Raw genomic sequence first — 8,004 nt, 5'->3', positions numbered from 1 at the left:
GGGAAAGCAGGGTAAGCAAGAGGATTTAAAACCACCATTTTACGTGGTGGTGATGTGAACGGTGCCACAGTTTACACACGCTTGTGAAGGGATTTGTACCTGGATCTGTGGCTTGCTGATTCACAGCGAGCGCTACGTGCTACGCCGGCTTGTAAATATTTGTAGAATCACGTCCTTAATTAAAATGGCAAACCAGTATTAAATCTTGGAAGGGGATAGACAGAGGAGAGCGAGGAAGAGCTGTCATTGGTAAGAGCCTGTCAACACGAAGTTAAAAAGCTAATGGTAAATATCATTTCTGCCGGCTCTGGTTTTGTGGTGCTATCGATCGCTGGGTCCTGGCTCTGCAGCTCCGTGCGGCTCCTGATCAATCTTCTGCCGGCACCGAGCAGCGCTGAAACGACACCGAGGAGTCTGCTGCTGCAAAAGTATTTTTTTTAAAAACGTGGGTATTTCAAGCAGCGACTGTGAGAAGCTGGGCAGCAGCCCTTCTCACCCCTGGTACTATTAAGGATCCGAAAATGCTGCTCCATTATTCTGCTGCTGGGTTTTTATTTTTTAAATGATGCCAGTCCTTGACTTCTGCACCTCAAGTACAAATAATATTTACCCAACGTCGAAACGCCATTTCTGAACCAAAGTTGTTTTCCTTTTTGGCTAAAGCATGAAGTTTTGTTTTGCATATTTATCTCCAGACTTTGGGAAGGAAAAAATAAAATAAAATAAAATAAAAATCAGCTGACAGATCTTACTCACCAGAAAGTGGCTCGGGGGGGGGAGTGACAACGTCTGAACTCCTCCTGCCATGTCGGCTGGAGTGCAAATGGAGGTAACACGAGCTGCTCCCCGTTCAGGGCTTGTACTTCTGTCTAGATTATGGGATTAGTCTCTGTTACATCTATCTACAGCTAGGAACTTGTGATCCAGTTAAAGCAGCTTGAAAGGCACCCAGCAGGTGCTGGGGGTCCGACTCCGCAGCACAAATTCTGTGCAGTTACGGGAGGAAAGCAGGGGCCGGCATCGCGCGGGGCTTTCCAGGGCTCCGTACCGGAGGGGGGAAAAGGAAAAATCAAAGTCCTGCCAGAAAACACACTTGCAGGCAGGGACAATTAGCCACAGCCTTTTTTTTTTTTTTTTCCCCCCTAGATCCTGAAAATGGAGTTGCTAAATGCAACGATGCATAAATGCATAAATACATAAATGCATAAATACATAAATGCATAAATACAAACGCTGTCAAACCTGAGTTTGTGAAGCTATGCTGCTCCTTGCTCCATACACACTGTGTGGACATACTGGATCTCTTAGACCTAAGAAATGCTAATTTAGTGCTGGAATTTGGAGTTTGCAGAAACTGTCCTGTCAATGTCACAGGGGATTACTAAATCTACAGGAAGATTAGAGCACTGCATATATTTAGATTATCGATTTAAAACTTTATTACCTTTGATACAGCTTCTTCACGAAGGAAACAATTCAGCAGCGGGAATTCTGTCCACATAAAGCTTTTGCAGGGTCGAATCCTTCTGTGCAATCCTGCTTTTCAATAGAGTAGACAAATCTCTCTGTAGGTGATGCTACAGAAACCCAACACGAGTGCAGGAACGACACGGCACCTTATAAACACGAAATCCTGCCCTGCTCAGCCAAAACTTCTCCTAATCGCAGCAGAGAGGGGATGCAACACACCCAAAATTATACAGCCATGATAACTTTTTAATGGAAAAAGTAATAGTATAGGTTTTACTGTCATGTATTCTTCATACTATAGTAAAGCTGTAGTACAGCCTAAGAAAATCTGCCTTTGTAACAAGATCTATACAGAAATGAATACATGGTAATGTGACTGGCAATAGTTTTCGCAGAAAAATATGCGGTTGCATAATAAGATAGTTATAACAGGATTAGGTTTCAAGTACAAAGCTGAAGTTCAAAGATTTTTTCAGGCCGGTATATGAGAAAATTACAAACCGGGGTTTTTGAGCTTTCGGTTCCCCATGGTGGAGAACCTTTGTGACTAAGCATCACTCAGGCCTGCCTCAGCTAAACCTGGGAAAACGCTGGCCCCTGTTCTGCTGCAGCCGTCCCAAGACTGGCTTCAGACGAGTACAACACGCAGTCGGGTAAGGTCCCGGGTTTCCCTCCTGCGATCTGCACTCTCCTGCAGCTGACACTGGAGCTGGTCATTCGGGGCACAGCAACCTGCACATCCAATATTCGGTGCTGGCTCCCAACCCTTTGTGCAGAGGCTTTTTCTTTCCTAGAGGAACAAGCACTATTGAATCGCTCCAAATGGACAAAAATGGTGCATGGAGCAATTTAAACCCAATTCGGTAAAAGCGAGCACCTGTTCCAGTACCTTCATCATAAATCCAGATTAAAAAAGTAAAAAGTCTGCATCGTCTGATATGTTTTAGTAAGCTGCACACCAGTTTCAGATGATCTCCAACTCCACCACATCTGAAGCTTCAAACTCACCGTGTACATTTTCTGCTCTGTCGCATTCTTCATCCTTGACTATAAAACACTTTTTGCCATTTTATTCACAATAAAGCACATCAAATGGAAGAATACCGAACAACTATTTTAGCAGAAAAGTCTTGAGGGGGGGGTTTCCTAATCTCCTAAAGAAAACACATGCACAATTAGTTGCTGCTACCTCTTCTGTATATTGAAGGCAGGACAAGCCGGGAGACGGAGCAAGAGGAGGGCAGACACCCAGCACGGCCATAGGAGAGTTAGAAGAGATGAGTTCAGTGGGTGCTCGTTTCCATCCCCATTACAACGACTGTCTTCAGAAGAGATTTATGCCATGCCATTTCTTCCTCTTGCCCCAACCTAAGCCACAAAAATGCGGTATCGGAATTGTAACGCCTCATATATTCTAAGGAAGATAATAGTAAACTGCGCTGCTTTGACCTTTTCGGGATTTCTGCTGTTTGATTCACTCGCCGCGGCCATCCCTCGTGTTCGCAGCAGTAACCTGTGGGGATGCAGTACAGCGGGGGCCAATCCAGCTACAGAATATTGAAAAGGTTAAAGTCTATGTTTATGAGTCTATTAAATGTTTATAGTCTTTCACAGGCTATACCGGGCATTAAAATTATGATATCTCATTCTCATAACAAACACTGTAACGAGAACAGAAAATGGCAAAGTATGAATCTGTTCTGAAGGCAACATTTGTAATGAGAGTACAAAGCCAGCACAGTATGAATTTGCTCCTTTGAAATAGTCAAACAGGAAGAGATGACGCCACAAACCGAACCCACACGCAGCGTGACTTAGCGACGGATCACCCAACCAGAAGGTACCAGCGACCCATTCCACCCAGCTTCCCATCTCCAGCACCGACCAGCAGTGGATGCTGCAGTGGAAATTAAGAAACCTAAAGAGAGAATAGACCTTTCCTTCAGTCCTCAGAGTTTTTAAGCTAAAGTGCAAAAAAATACAACTTCTTGGAGACTACTGGCACAGAGCCGTGCTGCTGGGGACACCATTCCTGTTCCCACAAGCTCCTCGAAGCCTGCTCAGACCACCATAAGCTGCCTGCTTTGCTTTTACACGTAACAGTGGGGTTTATAGGCCATTAAACACTGTGCGTATATTTTTTTTTATCTGTTCTAAATATATCGCATCTTAATTTCACTGCGCGTTGTAAGATGGCTACAGTACATTAATGAGCACCCATGAATGTGGACAATTTAAACCTTCTTCAGCCAGGCTCCAAACATACCCCACATCCCCCGGCTCCATTATTAGTCCCCTAGGTAGGTCCAATCCTACGAATACGTGGGAAGATCCTACCATAAGCAGAGTTTTGGTAACCCAAAAAGGAGCGGGTGCACCAGGGACTTCATTATTCCTGAGCTATTTTACATGAGAAGCGACCAATCATGACTTAATTTATTAGCTCTCCAGTCCCACATCCTACAGTCTCGGCCAAGGCGATGATATAGGCGCCAGCCGTACCGTCCCAGCAGCTTAGTCCCCAGCAATGTTCCTCAGGCACCACAAGGGAGAAATTTAAAGAGAAATTTGAAGATCGCTGCTGCTAGCCACGGGGAATTTCTCCCCAGCGTGAGGTGCGACGCAGGAGAAAGTAACGGAGAACCAGGTTTCTCTGAACTACGACGGAGAGTGATATCAAATCATAAATAGACAGACAGGCACACGTAAACACGCGGAGGATCAAAGAGCCAGCCTAAGTGCAGGCAGCGAGCTCGCAGCAGGGAAGGGCTTGCAGGCCGTCCAGCCGGCGCTCACAGTGGTTTGAAAGGTCCCCCTAAAAGTGGGATATCAGCAGGCTTCAGTTCAATGCACCCCACAAATTACCAGGTTTTGATGGCCAGGGAATAGCCAGAAACTTTAATGGAAAGGGGGGAAAAAAAAAAAAAAAAAATCTTTCCCCCCTGTTAGCGGGGTCTATGCTCCAATGCTTTTCTCACCAGAAGAAAGGTGAGAAGGGCTACTGAGAAATAGCAGTGGGTGTTACTGTGGAGTCCTCCAAATCAGTGAAAGCCACAAACTTTGTGGCTCCTGGGGCTGCTGTGGACAGCTCGTTCTTCCCAAAAGAGTCTGTATTGTGGTGTGACCAGCTATGAACACGAAGACCCGCTTCTCCAATACCTTAAAATGTATCTATGTGTGTTATAACACCTCTAATGCCTTTAACCACCACTACCACCACTCGTTTGGGGAACTATCTTCATTTTGCATACAAAGCTGTCTACAAAATGAATCTGTTCTGATGACTCAGGGTCCCCTGCTACTGCCAACTTGCATTGTAAAACAAAAGCAAGGCCAGGGTTAAAACACGGAGAGGAGAAGCCAACACACGCTAGCTTTACCTGGAAGACCCCGGTATTTGCACAGTTGATGTTACACCAAGAAATAAGAGTGCTGGGTGACTGCAGACCTCCTGATGATTGCTGGGACCTGGAAAGGTGATGGAAACTGGGTAAGAAGGGACCAACGGGGGGGTTTGTCAAATGAAAAAACAGTTGGCTAATAAGTTACAGGAAAACATCTTTAGGATGGGCCCAAAAAGGAGCATTAGCAGCATTCTGCTAACATATCCCTTCAGAAACAGCACGGTATGCCTGGTGACTGAGAAAAAGATTAAACCCCCCTACTGTCACTCCTTATTCAGATAAGCTCACAAACATTGAATGTGTTGCAGTAACAACCCCAGTGGCACCCCGAACCAATCTATGGGATGGAGGGGAAAGGATTTATGCACCAACTCATGGGTCTTGCAAAACTCAAGTAGTATTTGTATTTAAGGAAACCATCCGTATGAACCAAATCCCACCAGCTCAGACCAGCGCTCCACGAAGCCTCGTCTTCAAGAGTTGCCAGTGCCACCTTTTTTGAAAGATGCAAGAAAATCAAAGTCATTGTGGAATAACTTCTCTGAGGATGCATCTTTCTCATCCCTTGATTGATATTTGGTTTATATAATACATTTTCTTTAAATCCTACCCTAAATAATACCCAGAAGCGGTTTTGTAATGAACCATCAAGGTCTATTCCAGACTAGGGACTGGTTGAAAGTTTCCTTTGTGTTTTCTATCAGAGGCGATACCTGATTTACACCAATAACATTGTGTCTGGGGCATTTTGGATCTGTTGTTCCTTCTAGACGCTCTTGCAGCATCACTGCACACTAACACAAATGCCAAGAGCCACCAAGAACTGAGCTCCAACTCAGCAGTCGGTAGATTCATGTAAAAATGAAATTTCATCAGTTTTGAAGGCTTAGCAAGTTCCCCTTTATAATCGATTCAGTTTATAGGTAGCTATAATCTATTTTATCAACTCAGATTGACTGATTAAAGTATAAGTGAACTAATGGTTACTATATCATATATATCAAAACAATATATAGATGAATTCATAGAAATACAAGAGTCACGTCTTCTAAAATTTAACTTTCTACTTGCCAGGCACCATGCTTAATAGACCTCTGGCTAATGTCCAGTTTTGTGGTGGTGATACCAGTGAATTCTTTAAAGAATGGATCATCATTATCGATGAACTTATAAGAAAGGTTTTGAATGCATTCAGAAATGAAAAAAGCCTTGAAAAACCAAGATTGAGCAGGGATCAATCCCATCAACTTTCCACTAAAGCTAAAGCTCCCATCACCGCAGCAGAGCAGGGTCTTGCTGCCTAAGGACCTGGGCATCCAAACAGCCTTAAAGGTCTCATCCTACCCCCATGAAACCTCTGCTTCTCACCGTGAATCGCTCTATTTACACATATATTCTCCTGGCAAAAGAATAAAGGTAATGCTCCTTTCTGTCAGCTGCAAATGATGAAGATAACAATTCAGGAAGAAAAACTCCCAAACCAAAGCCTTCTGCTCTCATGAGCTACTCAAAGACCGAACTTGAAGTAACTTCTGCTTAAAAAGAGCTGTGAAAATAAAATATGCAAAATCAGTATTTTTTCTTACTATTACCTCAAACGAATTTCTCGAGAAAATGACACTATATTTTAATTTTAAAATCACTTCTGATCTGATAGTTGGTAATGAAAATAACAGGCCATTAAAATGGCAGTTATTACAAGTATATGAAAAGTAAAAACAAGACATCAAATATAATGATGTCATTGATGTTTATTTTACTTTCCGCTATATCACTAATATGCTGTTTTATTTGTTTTGTAATAAAGTATTAAAGAACTATATACATAAAATATTATATGTTGCAAAGGATTAAAAATGTAGACACCAAACCAGGATTAGCATCACTTAAGAGAAATCCGTGATTTGAAGTGAACTAATATGCAGTACCCAGGAGGGACTGAGACACCTCAACCCAGGGGAAGAGGACAGGAGAAATTGGGCTGTTAGGTGAGGAAAGGCGTGCGGAGAAATTGGCCATCACAAACGTCCGTCCCAAACGCTTTATGAAAACCAGGCGTTTAAAAAAAAAAAAAAAAAAAAAAAAAAAAAAAAGAAAGTCGCACAAGGTTTCACAGCCATTTAAACCCGGTCGCAGGAATTCAATGTTCTTTCTTGGACCGTGGCCGTCATTTACTTCTCGTGTTGAAATATCGTGAAATTCCCAATTAGGGCCAGGTTTCCCCAGGGCGGCCGCCCGGCACGAGGCAGCTCCGTGTGTGGCTCCCCAGCCCCGCGCTGACAAGCCCCCATTGCCCTCCCAGGCAAGGGAAGTTCCTCCTGCTCTGCAAAACCGAGGCAGGAGGAAGAGGGAAACAAGAGCACCAAAAATGTTGTCTACTGGGAGATGGGAGGGTTTCAATTTCCCCTGCGCCCAGCTGGGCGTGCTTCTGCACAGCTCGCTCTATGGGAGGGGGGGGGGGGGGGGGATCAGAAAACCCGTAATTGGAGCGTGGGCTGAAGCGCGGTGCGATGCTCTGCTGCGTACGGCAGTCCTGGGTTTAGACAGCAACTTTTTGGGGCTGTTACTGAGCTGCTGCACGTAATGCAGGCAGTTCCTGAGCTTCTGTGGTGCTAACGCAGGTCTTTGCGCTCCAGAACCACCCGTGTAGTCAAATCATCATCGCTGAATGTACTTTAAGGAGTAATTATTCTTGTATTACAGAAAAACAGCCTTTACAAATTCAATGCACTTTAAAAAATAAAATAAAAATCCCAAACTAGGAGTTTTTTCCCCAAAAAACTACCACTCCTTCCCATACCCAAAGTAGAATATTTGGTCTCAGTTCTAGAGCACAAATATTTTTTTCCGTAACTTTTTTGGGGGTCTCTCTGAGCTCTTCCACAGAGGCGTGGAGAAGTGCAGCCTGACCATTAATTTCTGCCATCCTGCTCGAACATGAAAGTATGAATGTAGTGCGTTCCCACAGCAAATATACCGGCATGAATCAAGGCGATGAAGAGAATACAGCAGGGTACTGAAGAGGCAGGGTTGTTGAGCTGAGCAGGCAAGCTTATGATTAGACAAAAATTGTACTTTCTTAACGGTGCTTAACATCTACGCGATGGATCCGAGCAATATATTGTGCAAA

This window comes from Mycteria americana, chromosome 10, assembly GCF_035582795.1.
Source record: "Mycteria americana isolate JAX WOST 10 ecotype Jacksonville Zoo and Gardens chromosome 10, USCA_MyAme_1.0, whole genome shotgun sequence".
NCBI lineage: Eukaryota > Metazoa > Chordata > Aves > Ciconiiformes > Ciconiidae > Mycteria > Mycteria americana.
The sequence above is the reverse complement of the archived record's forward strand: the minus strand, read 5'-3'. Positions refer to the sequence as shown.